The sequence below is a fragment of the Malaclemys terrapin genome, chromosome 5 (genome assembly GCF_027887155.1).
Source record: "Malaclemys terrapin pileata isolate rMalTer1 chromosome 5, rMalTer1.hap1, whole genome shotgun sequence".
Lineage (NCBI taxonomy): Eukaryota > Metazoa > Chordata > Testudines > Emydidae > Malaclemys > Malaclemys terrapin.
In genome coordinates, this window is record NC_071509.1 from 58,759,158 (window position 1) to 58,779,344 (window position 20,187).

A 20,187-nucleotide genomic window follows, 5' to 3' on the forward strand; every position below is an offset into this window, starting at 1 on the left:
GCTACTTTCAAATTGAAACACTGCCAGACAATTCAGGGCAGGTTGGAGTGCCTCATTACCATTGTAGTGATATGGTTTTTAACATATCTTCCCAAACCTGTCTTTTCATAGCAGACAGCAGGGTGGATCCAGTATATTTGATGTTCCAGTCACAACCCAACAGTGTTCTGGAGTCCACTGAGGAAATATTACAAAGATGCATGTAAATCCTTTTCTACTTTGCCAAAACTGGGTAGGGCAATCCTGGAATTTTCTTCAGCAGGGGTTGTCAAATAGTGCCACCATATGTGCTGTTCATCAGTACTTTTCATACTTTGGGTATGATTGATAGCCTTCTTCATGCTGCTGTCCCTTTAAGAGTCTGGGTTAGCTGGCTCAATGTCTCCAAAAGTTCCTTTCAGGCCCTTACCCAAGAGGATCAATAGGAATGGAAAACCTGCCTCTCAGTGAAATGCTAAAGAAGCTCAGTCTGTGTAGTTTACAGTACTGAATAAAAGGTTATAAGGTAACTTGATCCAAGTTTATATGGGTACAAGACCTCGAGGCTCTTTAATTTCCCAGAGCAAGGCATGAGTTCCAATAGAAGGAAGCTGTAGCTAGACAAATTCAGACTAGAAAAAGGCAATTTTTTAATAGGGTAATTAACCATTAGAACATCATAGCTACTGATGTGGTAGACTTTCACTTGAACTCTTTAAATCAAGATTGGATGTCTTTCTAAAAGATATAGCTCAACCAGAATTTATGGGCCTGATGCAGAAATCACTTGGTGAAATTCTATACATAGGCGTGGCAGAACCTGATTTTTATTTTTGAACGTTTAGTGTCTATTTTTAAAAAAATTTAAAATTGATTTAAATTGTCACAGCTGTGGGAAATTATGGGGAGATCAGAATGGAGGAGGTCAATCAGTAATTGTGTAATGACAATAGACATTAAAGGTGCCACAGGACCCTCTGTTGCTTTTGACAATAGACATTGAGATTCAAAAAGTTAAACTTTATAACCATTAAAACACAAATTGTCAAAATCACATGTCAAACCTTACAAAGTGGGTATAACACCAAAAACCCCACTCATCAGTGGGTGGGATAGAACCTGAGACCTTTGGAATTCAGTGCATGAGCCTGTACTGCATGAGCTAAAAGCCAACCACCTCTTAGTGAAGGCTGTAGAGCAGACTCATTTAATTCTCTCTCTGTACGTGGTCTTGGTGCCACTAGATGGGACAGAACACCACACTCAGGAGGTATGTGGGTTACATAAACACCCTTAAATCAACTCTAAGTTCTCAAGCAGCTTTTTTTCTTCGCATATCTGTAAATTTCAATTATTATAATGGAAATATTTGTTTAGCCTTTGTGTGTGTGTGTGTGTGTGTATGGTGAAATCAACATTTACCAACAAATCTAATCTTTCCAAGCCTAGTTATTCAGGAGGTCAGACTAGATGATCATAATGGTCCCTTATAGATTCATCGATTTTTATTTTTATGGCTACTCAGCTGTCAGGGAGCAGGGCTTCTGCTCACTGTCTGCTGCTTCTCAACAAGTTCTGTAAGCTACTGCAATGTCTGTCACTCAATGATTGCTCTGCATGTGGTTTTCCAGTTCCTACTGCAGCCTGCTTCTCAGCTCAGCTTCCTATGCTGCATGTGGCTCCTCAACGTCTACTGAACCCTGTTCTCCCTTGCTAGCTTCCTTTTCCTCCAGCAGCACTCCAGCTTCTGCTTCCAAGCTCAGCTTCCTGTTTGCAACCTGACAGCGCATCCTCTCCAGAGAAAGAGCTCACTTCTGGAATCAGATCCTCTACAGAAGTTTCCATTCCAAAAGCATTTACATCTGACTAAGGTGAAAGAGGTTTTGAAACATGGGTAAGCTAAGACAGGAATGGTCATAAGTGTCCTTTTTAACTCTGCAAATGCAAATCACATTCTTAATAATCATTGAAATAGTTTCCCTTTCTCCCCAAACCTATACAATATTTTTGCAATATTGGCAAACCCATAAATGAACCTGTAATAGGACCAAGAGCTTGATAAAACATTCTATATCTGAGGAGTTGGTTGGTTCTATGCTATCACAACTTTTTCTCTTTCTCTTTTCCCTTTCCCCTTTTTTCCCTCAGTGGAAATTACCTCAGCACACAATCAGTGAGGAGGCATGTTACCTCTATCTGGAATGGCTCCCATTTCTTTTGGTTCATTTGCAGATTGGCACCTTAAGCTTATCACAGACAATTTGTAAATGCATCAGTTTTTGCTCCAATGTTAATGTAAGATGATGGATTCAAGGAGAAGAAGAAGACAATCAGGGCAGAAAGAGTCTGAAATCTGAAAAGGGAATTAGAGGAAGAAACAGGAAATTTCCAGAAGCTGGTTATGCTAGGAACAAATATCAAGGATGCTGCAAAAAGTGTGAATATGAGCTGAAGAAGAGGGGTGTGTGTGTGTGTGTGGCCTGAAAGCTTCTCTCTCACTAACAGAACTTAGTCCAATAAAAGATATTACCTCATCCACCTTGCCTCTCTAATAATAAGTTTGCTGCTCAGCAGATTCACCATATAATTTTAGCTCTGCAGCTAGAATGTGGAACACCATATTCTCCAACCATGCCCTTATTTTCTGCATCTACAAATAGATAATGGAACAGTCTCACTCAGTTAGTAGATTGTCCAGGTTTTATAAACTAATTGCCTTACGGTGGGTAAATATATCAAAATACAAATATTAGTAACTCTCTCCAGCAACATTTTGGGAAGCCAGTAGGTTGGTTTTGAAAGGTAGCATAATCCCCTATTATGCATCAGTAAAAAGAGTTTTAAGGAGGAACTAGACAGCTTAGAAAGGGGTACAGGAATGTGGCCAAAATGGAGTTACTTTTTTTTTTTCTTTAAAAAAAAAAAAGATGTTCTGTTTGAGAATAATGGAAAACAGGATACAGACTCTTAAATCTTAATTTTACTGTCCTGGGACTAAACCCAGAAATTCTTGGCCAGATTTATTTCTGGCTCTCCCAAACCAAGAACAACCCTCATCATTAGAAATCACACCAGGCATTTTTATTCCAAGTCTTAGGAAAGACTTTCACAGTTTACTAATTCCTACAAAAGACATTCACAATGGGAGTTTTACTACTGACTTCAGTGTTGGCTTAACTCCCGTTGATCACTTTTGAAACTCCTTCTCTTATTTTCTCTCTGCTTATTTTACATCCACTCAGCTTCCAGATCACTAGATAATAACACTTTATTGCTAAAGAAAGGGAATGCTCATTCTAAATTTGCCTCCAATGTACCACTTTCCTAATTAAACATACATAACCCATATCAAGGTTCTTATTAAGGATTAGATTTTGGCACTGCCCAGTGGGGAAGGATTATGCCTCAGGGAGACTCAATCTCTCAAAGTACTTTTCAATGTGCAGTAAGAATGCACAGGGAGCAAGCCTGCTCCCTCTAGTGCACCTGGCCCAATCTACAGCTGATGATTTGTCTGACTTTTGCATGGAGCATGTAGTGGGTGCAGCTGTGCAATACTAAAGGTTCTGAGATGGTGGTTTTGTCCAGAATAAAAATTTTGCATAGCGATTCAGAAACAGAAATCTGACTGGCAGTGAAATCTCAACACATTTCAATAGTTGCAGGAAAGGCTGTCCCCTCTGCCCTTGCTTTAGAACTCCTAGCTAAAGGAGTCTAGATAGTCCTATGCATTTCAAGTACTTACTATTGGTTTAATAAAGTTCCACTTGTTCAACTTAATCTGCACTAGGCTTCATTCATTCTTTGTAAATAAAACATGGTGGCAGTGTCTGAGGTGAGTTTGCTGCAGTCCAGCAGCCCTGCAGTTCTGAATCCATCCAGTAGAGGACAGCAGTATACTTACACATTTTTAAATCAAAAGCACTTCCTGTACACAAATATTTGCTAATAAACATTCCATTTTACCTAGTAAGCAAGGATTCATACTGGTGTTGTATTTATTTTTTTCAGAGAAATGAGCACGATATAGTCCTTTCTTTTAAAATATCATATAAAAGTAAACAAACATGTTGAGACTTGAAGTCTGGTGCCACTAGATTGTCCACTAGAAGTATGTGTTCAATAAAAAACTACAGATAATTAAAGGATAGGAAAAACAACAATAATAAAATAGCTCTAAAAAGTACCTGTCAGTTATTTTTATACTGAATTGATTGGTTATATGAAAGATGTTAAGTGGGTGGTTGATCTATTGTTATGCTTTCATCCCACTGTTGCAAATGTATTCCTATTAATTACACCTCTACCTCAATATAATGCTGTCCTCAGGAGCCAAAAAATCTTATTGCGTTATAGGTGAAACCATGTCATATCGAACTTGCTTTGATCAACTGGAGTGCGCATTCCCCTCACCCCCCAGAGCACTGCTTTACCGCGTTATATCCGAATTCATGTTATATCAGGGTAGAGGTGTATTGTTATTTATTATTTGCATTGCAATTTCACCTAGGAGCTCTGGTTCTGGATCAGGACTCTGTTTGGCTAGGTACTATACAAACATAGAACAAAAACAACAGTTCCTGCCCCAGAGAGCTTGCAATGTAAGCTATGTATAGTGCCTAAAAATTCAACCTAGTTAAAGAGAGTGATGCAAGCAGAAGTTAAAACTAACAATAACTCATTATCCCTTTTATATAATTTGGTATTATTTATCTAGAGCACAAATCCTTCAGCAAACTTAACAGTGTGGATGTATAAAAATCTATTTGCTTGTTGAAGAAATGTATTCAATAGTGGCAAAAACAAAGTAGATCTGTGAAGAACTTAAAAACAAACAAACAAAAAAGGAGTAATTTATAAAACTTCCAAACAGAGAGAAAACTTTCAATTAATTTCAGAATTGTCCTTCAGACTGAAACCTTTGACATGCAAGCTCCCTAGCCAATGCTGTTTTAAATAAACCCCTTCACTGTTGAAAGAAACATTAGGCTGCAAGGAACATTTCCTCCTTGCAGCCCACAGAGTTGAGAGCTGTGAAAAACAAGATTGTAGGACTGCGGGGAGCGGGGGGGCAGTGTATGACAAATCTACAGTAATTCTGCTCATTACCTTGACATTGAGCTATAATATGGCCAATAAATTCTCACCATTTTCAATTGACATGAAAAGCAAGAACTGGGCTTAAAACAGCTCATGACTAGAGCTGGGTGAAAATGGATTTTTTGATTAACTGGTAATCCTGAAAAATAAATTTTAAAAAATGCTTTGGCTTGAACTGAAAGATATATAGATGTAATATTTTTAATTTCCAGCAAATGGAAAAGTTTTGTGTGTGTGGTTTAAAAAAAAAAGTGATTTCAGATTGAACAAAATGTTTTTTTAAAATGATTGAAATCAAAATGAAAAAACATTTTGAATTGTTTAAGGAAATTCCTAAACGAAATGTTTTGAATCAAAATGTTTCATTTAAACATTCAAAATGAATTGTTTATATTTTTCATAACTTATTTTTAATTGTTGTGGGTTTTTTGTTTATTTGTTTTTAGCCAAAAAGGTTTGGCAAAATTGACAAGAATATGTGAAATGTTTTGGTGTCATCAGATTTGCATTTCTTGCCAAAAAAATTTTGGCTGACAAATTTCACCCACCTCAGTACTATTTATATAGGGCTAGATAATCAATTTTGTAATTTGCCATTGGTAAGAAGCAATGTGGTGCTTGGAGCTGCTTCCTAGACTCAAATTCTCCCTCTTGGCCCACCTACTGCTTAAGGGGGGAGACACCACAATAGGTCTATACTGACACAGAATATGTTCCCCACTATATCAGTGTAGCCAACCCATTTTCACCCCTATATGCCGACTTGCATGAGTGAGGGATATAGAAGGTCTGTGGCTCCTGCTAAACTCTGCTCTATGAAGCAGTAGTATGGCACACTAGTGCTTCCTTATTCCCTTGGGGCAGCATGGCAAACATAACCTAGCCCATGAGGATTTAAGTGTGCTGGGTGCTTTATAGACTATTTAAGACAGTGTAGGAACCTCAAGGAGCTTACACTCTAAGAACCGACAAAATGTAATAGGTGAAGATAGACAATAGAAGGACAGTAGAGTGGGAGAAGGGTTTGTTAGTAATCTTTATTTCCACTGTCTGTACACTTCTCAGTTAGGGTAACTATATCTAATTATTTATAGGTCAGCATAGCAGGGGGCAGAAGATAACGAAAAACTGAGGTGAAGGAAATGGAAGAGGAACTGGCAGTTGAAAGGGTAGAGAGGGATAGCCAGGAAAAAGAGGGAGAGAATAGATGAGCCTGCCCCCTATATCCTGCCTCTGTGCAGCAGAGCAGTACAAGTTCTCCAGTACCAAGCCCTTACAGTGTCAATGGAAATTTTTGAGCACCCCATCTCTTCTCCCCATTCCTCTCTTTCTACACCGCTCTTCCTCCCACACCTCTCATGTAAATTGACATAGCTTTATTGACTTCAGCTGAGGATCTGGCCAGATGTGCATATCTTACAGATATTTAACTGTTTTTTTTTTTTTTTTTTGTAACATTCACAACATATTCGTAATGGTCTATTTCTTTTGAATTGATGGTACTATTGTGTCTCTGTGCACAACAAAAGAACTTCTTCTCCCACCGGGATTCTTTTTAAAAGAAAAGTTGACCTAGTATGTTAGATGCCAAAAGCAGACAATATTGTGAAGTACAGCTTCCATTTTAGTGTTTGCTGAAGAAGAAAATACCCTAGCAGTAAATCACATCATACTGACAAACAGGTTTTGATCTAGCAGTACCCTGCTTGGTCTTATATTAACTGTATAGCCCTTGACAACCTGTTTATGTGTACATAAATTGAACAAATATTTAAGTAGAGATTTACTGGACAGTACCCAATTTTATGTGTTATGGATTGCTCAAACATCTTCACATTTCATTTCTACTGATCATTTTTCAATACAACAGCAGTTTTAAAGAAAGCTAAACTAAGTGAAATTTACTTTGATTAAATGTTCAGTTTCCCTCCTCTGCTGTCACACACAATTTAAAAAAACCCCAAAATGTACTAGTAAAAAGTATTGATTTTAATTCTACCTTTTGACAAAACCAAAGGAAATTGGGAAAAAAAATCACTAATATTTTATGTGCAAAGTGTTTCATGCAAGTTTTCTTAAAGTACACTTACCTAACAACTTCATGTCACTAATTCTCTCATACACAAAGTTCATCAGGCTGTGTTCTTTATAAAGGACTAAACTTTAGTTTAGTTTTAGTGTTTAGTATATTGTCTATATAATATGCTCCTCACTGATTTATTTTGAAGATACAACAGTTTACAATAGTATTATATTGGTGGAAGCTTACTATGTTGTAGGATAGGTCCACACTTGTGGTGGCATGTAAAAACATTGCACACCTAGCTAATATTGGTAAAAATAGCAGTATGGAATGTGAGACACTGCTTAGGCAAGTAGAGTAGAGACACACCAGAACCCTAGGGTTTATACCCTGTATGGCTCTCTACAAGCCCAAGCAATGCCTCCCAATCTATGCATTTAGATAAGGAATTATCACTCCCATTTTACAGATTGAGAATCAAAGCGCAGACTTGATTCAGCAAAGCACTTGAGAATGTTTTATTTTGCTTTGTTGAATATGGATGAACTTAAGCATATTCCCAGATGCTTTGCTGACTCTGGACCCAAGTGAGTTACACAAGGCCAAACAAGGCTCAATCCAAAGGGATTTAGGAGCCTAAATCCAAAATTTATATCCTCAAACCTCTGCTTAGCTGCTGCCTAACCCTTTAGGGTCCTACTTTCCCTATGCATCTAAATCTCTGATGATAAAGTGCCCCACACACTTAAAAATCTTCCAGTGGGCACATGAACAGATGCCTAAATCCTGATGCATGGCTCATGCCTATTCCCCAGTGGGATTCACAAACCAGGTATTTCCCTGCCTATTGCACCTGTAGGAACCAATGCTGTAAGCATGTTCTTAGGTGGGAGACCAGGTTCAATCCCTCTGCTGTCTAATGCGGAGAAGGTATTTGAATCCAGGTTTCCAATATCCTAGGTCAGTGTTTCTCTCTGTTTCTGTTGCCAGAGTTGTTCTATGTTGTATAAATAATTATATTAATTGGAGCAGTGCCTGGAATCTGCATCTCCCTCCTTCCAGGTGGGTGCCTTAGTCATCAGGATATAGAGTCATTCTTACTGTCTCTCTGGACCAATGAATATCCAAGATAAATGCTCCAACTGGTGGGATATTGGGTGACAGGGGGAACTGCATCCTTGGCCTTTCTTGAGAAAGGGCTGACCTGGTTTAGCAACCTAGCCCTAGGAGAGGGTCCATAGCTGTGAATTCTAAGTGAAAAGAAGCACCTCTCTCTGATCTGGATTTAGGTGCCTACTTTTTTTTGAGGGGCAGGGCTTGGTATTTTCTACTGGCTAATTTAGGTGGCTCCCCACTCAGCTTGCTGGCTTTTATCAATTGTATTCTGAGGTGCCTAATTCTCACCATTCATTGTATAGGAAGCCTGGATGCCTAACTTGGGGCTGAAGATTCCACTGGGGTGCAGGGTTCCTTAAGTTAGGCATTGCAATGCTGAGACCCCTTTGTAGATCCTGCCCACAGGAAATCTGTGCCAAAGGCAAGACTCGAGCCGAGCACTCCTGAGTCTCAGGCTAGTGCCTCGTCCACAAGACCATACTTTCTCCCTTTCATGCAAATAGTCAAACTAGAATCAGGTATCTAAGAGTATGTCTGATCTTCAAGCTGCAGGTGTAATTTCCAATTTGAGGAGACATGCCTGTGCTGGTTCTGATAGAACTTGCATGCTAAAAATAGAGTGCCACCATGAGTGGCAGGAGGGGCTTCCTGCCCTGCGTATGTACCCATCCAAAACATTAGACACATGCTCTGGATGGCTAGCCCCTCGTTCCACTCATGTTGCTGTGGCTAAATTCTATTTTGAGCATGCTAACTCAATCACAGCTAGCTCAGGTATATTTCCCTGAGTTGGGAATTATATCCACAGTTCAAAGGGTAGACATACCTTTTGATGGCTGCTTTTAAGATATTTTTAGTGGTGGTGTAGATATGCTGGTCCCAGGATATTAGAGAGACAAGGTAGGTAAGATAATATCTCTGATTGGACCAACTTCTGTTGGTGGACGAGACAGAAGCCTTGGCTACACTTGCGAGTTACAGTGCAATAAAGCCGCGTACAGCGCAGTATCTCACTCCCTGTCCACACTGGCAAGGCATGTACAGCGCTGTATCTCCGTGGCTACAGTGCTGCTGGTACTCCACCTCCCCGAGAGGAATAAAGAGTATTGTGCTGCTGCTGCTGTGCTGCAACACCAGTGTGGCCGCCTGATGTGCTCTGATTGGCCTCCAGAAGTATTCGGCATTATCCCACAATGCCTGTTCTGGCCACTCTGGTCATCTGTTCGAACTCTACTGCCCTGGCCCCAGGTACCCAACCGTCAGACCCACCCTTTATATTCTCCAGGAATTTTAAAAATCCCCTTCCCCTTTGCTCCGCCAGGCGTGGAGTTCTATCAGCGAATCTTTCCAGGTGACCGTGTCTCCACGTGCCAAGCGAGCCCCAGCATGGAGCAATGGTGAGTTGCTGGACCTCATCAGTGATTGGGGGGGAGGAAACTGTCCAGTCCCAGCTGCGCTACAGCTGTAGGAATTACAATACCTTTGGGCACATATCAAGGGCCACGATGGAAAGGGGCCATGACCGGGATGCACTGCAGTGCAGGATTAAAGTGAAGGAGCTGCAGAGTGCCTACCGCAAAGCCCGCAAGGCAAACGGCCGCTCGGGTGCTCCACCCCGCGACCTGCTGATTCTACAAAGAGCTGGACGTGATACTTGGGGGTGACTCCACCTCCACTTCGAGCACCACCCTGGACACTTCAGAGCGGGAGGAGGAGGAGGAAAGCGGGAGTGAGGGTGCTGGGGTGGGGGGAGACACCCCAGAATCCCTGGAGGCATGCAGCCAGGAGCTCTTCTCGAGCCAGGAGGAAGGCAGCCAGTCGCAGTGGCCGGTACTTGGTGGAGGACAAACAGAAGAGCAGGTTCCTGGTAAGCGGCTTTTTTTTTCGGGAAGTTTTTTTTTCTGTGCGGACTCTTTGGGAGAGGAGGGTTAGGGCTGCATGCTTGCCTAGATGCGGAATAGTGCATTGATGTGGTCTATCACATCGCGGTAATTGGCCTCAGTAATCTCTTCGAAAGTCTCATCCAGAACGTGGGCAATGCGCTTGTGCAGGTTTATTGGGAGAGCCACCATTGTCCTTGTCCCAGTCAGGCTAACGTGTCCGCGCCACTGTGCCGCGAGGGGTGGGGGGACCATTTCTGCACACAGGCAAACTGCATATGGGCCAGGGCGGAAGCCGCTTTGCAGTAGAAGACCCTCCCTTACTTCCCAGGTCACCCTCAGCAGCGAGATACCTTCCAGGATGAACTCCTGTGGAAAATGTTGGGACAATGTTCAGTGTAGGTTCCCCGCTGCAGCTGTTGGCTCTCCCCAAGGCACAGAAACCCAGAGGACAGTACAGCCCTGAAACAATCAGTCCCCCTTACTCACCATTTTGGGGCTCCTGTGGGTTATGTGCGCTCTCTTTGGGACGGGAAAAGTATGCTATTGTGTAGACTATGTGTGCCCCCCTTAAGTGCGGGGGAATCATTACTCTGTCTGGTATAAACAATGCTGCCTCTGTTTAGTGTTGCATTTTGCTGTTACAGATGCAACCTTGAGATCTCAGCCGTCCATGTTATCACGAGCTGAGAGACTGCAAAAACTCTGGAAGAGACAGCGAAAAAGCAAAGAAGAGATGCTGCAACAAGTGATGCATCAATCTCTTACAGAGAATCAAATAGCGCAGGAGTGGAGGGAGAGTGAACGCAGGATCCGCAAGGAAAATGCAGCGCACCGGCGGCGAAGCACGGAGCACCGGCAGCAAACCATGGATCGGCTGATAAGCATCATGGAGCGCCAAGCGGACTCTATCCAGGCTCTCATAGCGAGGCAGGTAGAGCACTACTGCGCCCCCCCCCCACAGCCCTTGTCTCAAAACTCTTTCCTTTGTGCCCCCCATGTCATTGCCAATCCACTTTCCCCAACATTCGGGTTCTTACTGCCACCAGCTGCCTCCAACACCCGTATCTTCACCCAGCCCTGAAAACTACGACCCTTACCCTCTGCACTCAATCCCCATCACCATGCAGTATAGCCATCCTGAAGTGCAGCACTTATTGCACAGCACTCCAGACAGGACATATGCAAATCTGTGATTGTACCATTCACCACCCCACCCCCTTGCCCTTTCTGATTCCCAAGAAGTTGTGTTTCTTTTCAATAAATTAATTTTCTTTTCAATAAATGGATTTTTTGGCTTTGAAAACATTCTTTATTATTGCATAAAGTAAAAGGCACTGCAAATCAGCTTAGCAAACACAAATTCCTACTAACATTGGAACCACTGCACTTCAGTCCCGTGCAGTGCACCAGACATTATTGCTGGTTTTCAGCCTCAAATTGCTCCCTCAAGGCATCCCTAGTCCTTGCAGCCCCATGCTGGGCCCCTCTAATAGCTCTGCTCTCTGGCTGTTCAGCCTCCAGGTGTTGAACATCGGAGGTCCATGCCTGACTGAATCTTTCACCCTTCCTTCACAAATATTATGGAGGGTACAGCATGCGGATATAACTGCCGGGATGCTGTTTTCGGCCAAGTCCAGCTTCCCATACAGAGATCGCCAGCGGCCCTTTAAACGGCCAAAAGCACACTCCACAGTCATTCGGCACCGGCTCAGCCTGTAGTCGAACCGTTCCTTGCTGCTGTCAAGGCTCCCTGTGTAGGGTTTCATGAGCCAGGGCATTAACGGGTAAGCGGGGTCTCCAAGGATCACAATGGGCATTTCAACTTCCCCTACTGTGATCCTCTGCTCTGGGAAAAAAGTCCCAGCCTGCAGCTTCCTGAACAGGCCAGTGTTTTGAAAGATGCATGCATCATGCACCTTTCCGGTCCAGCCTGCGTTAATGTCAATGAAACGCCCACGGTGGTCCACATGGAGAACCATGGAGAAATAACCCTTCCAATTAACGTACTCGGATGCCAGGTGACGTGGTGCCAGAATAGGTATATGCGTCCCATCTATCGCCCCTCCACAGTTAGGGAAACCCATTTGTGCAAAGCCATCCACAGTGTCCTGCACGTTATCCGGAGTCATGATTCTTCTGAGCAGGATGCGATTAATGGCCCTGCAAACTTGCATCAACATGATTCCAACGGTCGACTTCCCCACTCCAAACTGGTTTGCGACCGATCGGTAGCTGTCTGGAGTTGCCAGCTTCCAGACTGCAATAGCCACCAGCTTCTCCACCGGCAGGTCAGCTCTCAATCTCGTGTCCTTGCGCCGCGGGGTGGGGCGAGCTCTGCACACAGTCCCATGAAAGTGGCTTTTCTCATCTGAAAGTTCTGCAGCCACTGCTCATCACCCCACACTTGCATGACGATGTGATCCCACCACTCAGTACTTGTTTCCCAAGCCCAAAAGCAGCATTCCACGGTGCTGAGCATGTCTGTGAATGCCACAAGCAATTTCGTGTCATACGCGTTATGCGACTTGATAGCATCGTCAGACTCCTCACCGTCACTTTGGCTCTTAAGGAATAGCTCGACTGCCAAACGTGACGTGCTGGCGAGCCTCGTCAGCATTCTCCTCAGCATTTCGGGCTTTCCCACAGACCGAAACGGAACACAGACCGTGCTGCACAGAAACCGTTGAAAGATGGCTTTGAAAGATGGCGCCAAATGTTGATGGAAACACAGGGATTGCTGGGATGCGAAGAGATACATCATGGGGCGTTGGGACAGGACCCAGAATCCCCGAACCCCTCCACCCCCTTCACACAACCTACGGCACCAGAATGGGAAGAGGTGCTCTGTGGGATAGCTGCCCATAATGCACCGCTCCCAATGCTGCTGTAAGTGCCGCAAATGTGGCCACAACAGTGTGCTGGCAGCTGGCAGTGTGGACAGACTGCAGCGCTTTCCCTACTCAGCTGTACAAAGACAGGTTTAACTCACAGTGCTGTACAGCTGCAAGTGTAGCCATACCCAGAGACAAGTTTTTGAGCTAAACAGAACTCTTCTTCAAGTCTGATAGCCAGTTTATTCCCACTGAAGCCCATATCATGACTCAGCAACTACTCCTTTTTTGCATTACCAGTGGTTGTAAAGAACATATGAAAATGATATTAATGGGCTGCTATATACATTGAGTCATTATAGATTAAAATAAATGTTTGTTAATACATTATGCTTTATGTATTTAAAAGTACCTTTCATTATATTTATGCATTGTAAAAGAGAATGTATTTAGGGCACATTCCACATCTTCTTATGATTTCAATGCACAAATGAAGTTTTATGACTATAACTACTACTTAATGCTACACAACAGTAAGTACATTAAAGAAATGTTATTCACTTTAATTATAGATAAAGTAAGCAGCAGATAATGGCAGAAAGCAAACTGAATGTGGCCAAACACTAAAGTGAAAATGCACATATTGCAAATCAATAATGTTACAGATTACACACTTATAGCCCAGTTATTCAGTGATGAATAAAACATCCACATCTACAAAAAGTCAGTCTTTGTTCTCTGAAAAACATAGGCTACATTCATGCATCCAATGTTAAATTATAATGTGTCCTTTAAATTCTCCCTTGCTAAACAGTATACTTTGTATATAAAAGCCACTGTGTGATGTGCACAGAGGGCAATTTAAATTCAGTAAATTTTGCACAGTACATGCCCATAGCTAAGTACTTGGAAATGTGACAACAAAAAATGAAGGGGATCTCTAAATAAGTTTTTCATCCTTTGTGTTAGTTAATATATCACAGAATGGTGGACATTACTGCAAAAGGATAAATTATTAACTCTTTGCTAATAAATGGATATTCAATCAGGATTCCCCAATGTTCTGAGGCACTCTAAGGGAGTGATATGAAACAAAAAACAAAACAAAAAAACGCTTCCTTTTCTGTGCCTGCCCTTTACAATCTAACTCTGACTTCAGTGGGACAACTCAGAGTGTGTAAAGTTCAGCATGTGTACAAATCTTTGCAGGACTGGAACCCAGGAACAGCAGACCAAGTATCTGAGCTATATAGACATACTGAAAATATCCTGTACAGATGGTCATTGGTCTCATGTTGGCAGGAGCTTCTGGCCCACCTCCAGCATCTGTAAGCCCTCTTGATATGCCTCCTCACTTGATGATCTTACTTTTGTAGTGCCTCCTGCTTCGTCCTCTTAAGCTGCTTCCTCTCTGCAAGCTCTCTCCTCTATCTCCAGGATCCTCCAGAAATTAACAGAATCCCTTCCTTCTGCCACCTGCCAGTCAAACAAAACAGCAGCAGTAAAGACCTCTCCATGACCTCGAAACTGCTGCAGTCCACTATGCTGTTATGTGTGGAGTTCTTTTTATTTGCCTACTGGTGTCAGAGTCTTTATGGTCACCATTTCAAGCTTTTCTCTGTAACCACGATGGCTAGCAACATATTTTCTTCTAGATAAAAACTGAAATTCTCATGTAATCTCCTATATTTTTAAATTATTCTTTTGAAAGTTTATTTAGAAAAATACATCTATATATATATTGTGTGTATATATGTGTATATATATATAAAAACACATGTTCACATAACTAAAAACATAACTTCATCTAGTGTATTTATATTAGATACCTGTCATTATTGGACGTTTGAAGGCATTCATCTTTGGGTTTGTTACTCCTCCCAATATATGATACCATATAACTTGTCATAGCATAAAAATAAAGACTAGTGCAGCGACAAAAATCTGATGCTTTCCACCTTCACGAAAAAATACTCTACCAAGCGTTTATATTAGAGATGTCCGTAAACCAAATCCCAGCTCCAAAAATCATCAAATTTTGGGGAAGTTTGGATCTGGATATGAATCTGGATCTAAACTTTGCATTTTGATCTCATTTTTATAATGGGCATAACCCTTCAGAGAGCACTTTTGTAGCATCACATCTGCATTACACTTGGTTCCTCTAATTTCTTTAGCTTGCTCTAATAGGGTGCTCCAAATGTTTTTTACTTCCCACATTTAGTCACAATGTGCAGTAGAAAGAAGTTCAGGCTTTCAATTCTGAAGGCTTTAACATAACAGCATATTGTCACCAGCCTCTTATTTTCTTTGATAACTTACTGTGTTTTGTCACAGGATTAAAACACAGTTCTTCTCTTTTTCATGCCTGAGTAGATGTGCTGACTCAGTTCCAGTGAATAATGCCATCAGATCCCAGCTGTACAGTTATCAATGCCTGGCTGTGTGCAGTTTCTGTCTGGTGAAGAAATACATCTTTCTGAAAGCCCCACTGTTCTGTAATACAGCTGCATATGGTAGCAATAGCTACCTCTTGTTTAAGTTTTGCCAGGCCAATTGGACTGAGAAACACACTGCTTTCTGAAGTGAGAGCCTAATGCTAATAAAATCTATACATAAGTTGACACAGAAAAAGGCCAGTGCTACAGGACACATTTAGTTTCAAAATACATTTCCACATATGCAGCAGATTGAATTAATTCTTCCAAAAGTGAGAGTGGAACTCAAAACTTTGAGGTAATTATATGACTATGGCTAAGAATTGACATCACAAAAGAGAATAGGGATGTTTTTAAGAGCTGTTTACCTGAGATTTGCTGTAAAGCAGCATAGTTCCACTGAAATCAGTTGAAGTCATTTTACATCAGCTGTGGATTTAGTGCCAAATTTGGAACTCTTCTTTATTTTCATTGCATCAGATGGAATCATCTCCTGGATATGTCAGACTATTTATATTCAAAATCATAGAAGCTAGAGGAGGAACAGACCTATTGGATAGTCTAGCCAATTTCCCTGGCAATGTAGTAGTATTCCTTATGGTATACTTTCTAAGCCTTTTTCCAGCCATGTTTGAAATGTCCAAGCTATTTTGGGACTGGGAAATATTCCACAGCATAACAGGGCTCACTGTCAAGAAGTTCTCTTTTTCCATATACAATACAGCCTCATTGTTACTTTTTCTAACTTTGTGCTATTGCTTCCAGCTAATACCACTCCAAACAATTCTTCTCCACCATTAGAATTTACTCCCTTCAGATCATCGTAAACAATTGTCATGTCCTCCTCATCCACATATTACACTTTTAGGAGCTAGCCCGGAACCTAGCTTGAACATGTCAGATAGGCATTGGGGGATCTTCATGAAAATCCCTAATACCATGGAGCAGCAGCCGAGCCACTGCAGGGAGGTTACTCCATTAATTAATTGATGTAGGTGGATGCCCCTTATGTAAGGGAGAAGACTGAAGGAGCCACTTATTTGTAAAGTCTCTGTCCCTGTCCCTAAATGCCACGTATGCATGGCTGCACATGGAATTCCCTTTATATATCACACCCAAACTCTGCCTCCCCTTGCACAGTGGAGGTGCACAGAGTCCACTGCCAGAGGATCTCTGCACCTGTGGATATAGGTTCAGTATTGCCTCTTAATCCTTCTTCATCAATCAACTGCAAGAATAAGCAACTACTCATAAATTATACTTAACATGCATATAGCTGATTATAACTTAGATCTATCCTGTTGACTCCTAGCACATCTATTTCTATTAGTATTGTTTCCAGATGTGAAGCTTCCATTGAATGACTGTTCAGTTTTTATTTTTTCCTACATACACAGTATTAGTACCCAATCCTGCAAACACTTAAACACATGAGTAATTTTACTCACAACTAACCCCACTGAATTCAATGGGACAACTCCCAAGAGTAAAGTCACTCGTGTACATCAGTGCTCAGAGAGTGAAGTCCTTCTTTCATTTTTCCAATCTAATCACGTTGTTATTCTCTGACCATGAGCAGTGCAGATAGTCCCCATAAGTACACCAAGTAGTCCCCGTAAGATACAGTACAGGTTTCTCTTGCACAGTTGCCATCTGATCATTCCATAGGTGACATGGAAATCCTCGGCACCCACAAAACAAAGCACTGAAAGGATCTTGACTTCTGCCAGCAGGCACAGAATCTCTGTGCTAGCACAAGTGCAGGCATTCCCTGGTCTGGAACATGTACAAAAAGTGGGTTCCATTGGATGAATGAACTGTGCATCAAAGCTAATACAACATCAAGCAGATTCTTTGCTGTTTTACAGGTGGGACAGTACATATAGTATATTCACTGTCCTGATATGTCATTTCAAACATGGACGCCCCATGTCCTTCTGCAGGAGCAAGGGGATGTCTACAGATGAAATGTCCCCTTTCTGTTAGATTTTTGTCTCTATTTAGTATCATCTGTCAATGTAACTGAAGTGTTCTTTACTAGAGCTACGTAACTAATCAATTTTTTGGTTTGCTGGCCATTCCAAGAAAACTGGAAAAAAATCAATTTAAAACATTTTTTTTTTGGTGAACTGAAAAGTAAAAATACCCAAATATTTGTTTTGGTTTGAACAAAAATGTTTTGTTTTATTGAGCTTTTTAAAATGTTTTCCTTAAAAAAAAATTAAGTAAATTTCAAACTGAAAAATCAAAATATTTCATTTCAAAAGTATCAAATCAAAATGTTTAGATTTTATTTAGATTTATTTTCCTAACCTAAACAAGTCAGTGAATTTGACACAACCCCAAAAAATGTTTCAGTTGACCTGCATCTGCTCTTTCCTGTAAAAAAAGTTTTGGCTAAAAAATTTCACCCAGCTCTACTGTTTACCCTGCCTTCCATATCTCTACAGAACATATGAGACAAGACAATACCTGAGAAGGAGGATGTTGGTAAGCTGGAGTGGGTTCAGAGAAGAGCCAAGGAAATGATTAAACGATTAAAAAACCCTACTTTAAGATGATAGACTTGAGCTCAATCTATTTAGCTTAACAAAGAGAAGGTTAAAGGGTGACTTGATTTTAATCTATTAAGTACCTACATGGGGAACAAATATTTGATAATGGGCTCTTCAATCTAGCAGAGAAAGGTATAATATGATCTAATGGATGGAATTTGTAGATAGACAAATTCAGACTGGAAATAAGGCATACATTTTTAACAGAGAGGGTAATTAATCATTGTAACATTTATCGGGGTCATGGTGATTTTTTATCTAGGGTTGTGGTGGGCTATTTTTAAATCAAGATTGGATGTTTTTCTAAAAGACATATGCTCTAGGGATAATTTTGGGGAAGTTCTATGGCCCATCTTACATGGGAAGTCAGACTACATGATTACAATGCTCCCTTCTGGCCTTGGAATCTACACATTCATGAAACTCTACCAGACACATTTCATCAACTGTGTTCTTTCAGTCCATTGCATTTGCCCTTCTAACAAAAAAGCAATCATATTTGTCTGACAAGATTATTTGTTTTTAAACCTATGGTTCCTTAGTGCTATGAGTCTGGTATCCATTAGATGTTTATTTTCATATCATAATATTGGTTCTATTATTTTACTAGGGACTGAAGTAAAAATTAATGGAAAACAGATCATTCAAGTCTGGCACCATATGAGCACTAGTTTCCCCCTCCTACATTTACATTATTTCTACCACGTTCTCCTGGTATGTACCTAGTCGTCCATTACTCTTCAAAATGAACTGGCAGTGGTTCAGTAAGTCTGTGAATTAATTACTTTAAACTTCAAGCATGCACATCAACCAGACCCACTGATTCGTTTATTATCTTTTCCAGATATTTCCTTGCCTGATTTTTATCTATAGCTATCTGACAAGGTCTTCTTTAGTTTTGTATTGCTCAAACCTCTTCTTTTTCCTGCGAAAGATGGATTTTAAATGGGAGTTGCTATCTCAGCCATTTAAAAATCATTCTTGATTAACCCTTCCTCCCTCTGTTATTAATGGATCTGCTCTGTCACCAGTTCTTAGCACATCTTGCTGGATATTTCAGTTTTCACTTATGCTCATTAAGTCTTTATTCTTGTTCTTTGTTAGACCGTAACCCCCCAAATCACTCACAATTGCCATCATTGTCTCCCTGTGTTTCCATCCCCCTTCTCTCCATCCCTTAACTTCATCTCTCCCTATAATTTCGACCAAATCAGCTACTCATAGTTTTATATTTCTGTAAGGAACTTAAATGAATATACCCTCTATCTGTGTTTTTAATCCTGAGTTAATAATGTTCTTAGAGTGGCTTCACAAATTCTTGCCCCAGGTAATGGATGGATTAAATTGCCTCTCTCATTAGGGAAAGTAATATTACATGGAGAGAAAGGCCCCACAGATATGAAATAACCTAGATCTGGAGATGGATTTTGTAGCTGGCTGTTATTCTGTAACAATCCTGAGCTGAACATCCCAAGTTCCTGGAGGTTCAAAATCTAGATCCCAATCCAAATTTTATAGCTCAAGCACATCAGTACTTTCGGGGGTGGGAAGGAGGGACCGCTAATCTAAAGGCCACTGAAGTCAGTGTGAAGCTTTGTATTGATGTCAATGGACATTGAATCAGGCGCTAGTTCAAGCCACTTCCACGGTGTTCTTCCCTTTCTCCAGCTATTCTGATATAGCTTTCTAGTAAGTATTACACAGTCTCACTACATTCCCTTTCTTAGGGCATGGCTACACTTGCAGATGTAGAGCACCGGGAGTTAAACCAGCCCTCAGAGACTGCAGCAGGGAAAACACTGCCATGTGTTCACACTTTCAGCTGCAAGCGCAGTGGCGTGGCCACATTAGCAGCTCTTGCAACGCCACAGAGAGCAGTGCATTGTGGTAGCTATCCCAGTGTGCAAGTGGCTGCAGCATGCTTTTCAAATGGGGAGGTGGGGTGGAGTGTGACAGAGTGTGGTGTGTGTATGTGGGGGGAGAGACAGTGTGTTTTGGGGGGAAGAGTGTGTCAGCATGTTGTCTTGTAAGTTCAGACAGGGGAAGGGGGAAACCCCGACATTAGCCCCCACCCCACCTCTCCCTCTCTCTCTCTCTCACACACTCACACACACACAAACAAACTCCTGCCTCTGCAGCAGGAGCATTCCACAGTAATGGTTTGCTTTGTCCTGGAGCAGATAAGCAAGCTGGCTGTCAGAAACGGAACTTTGAAAGGGGATATCTGCATGCCTACAGCCAAGTTCAAAACAATCACCAGAG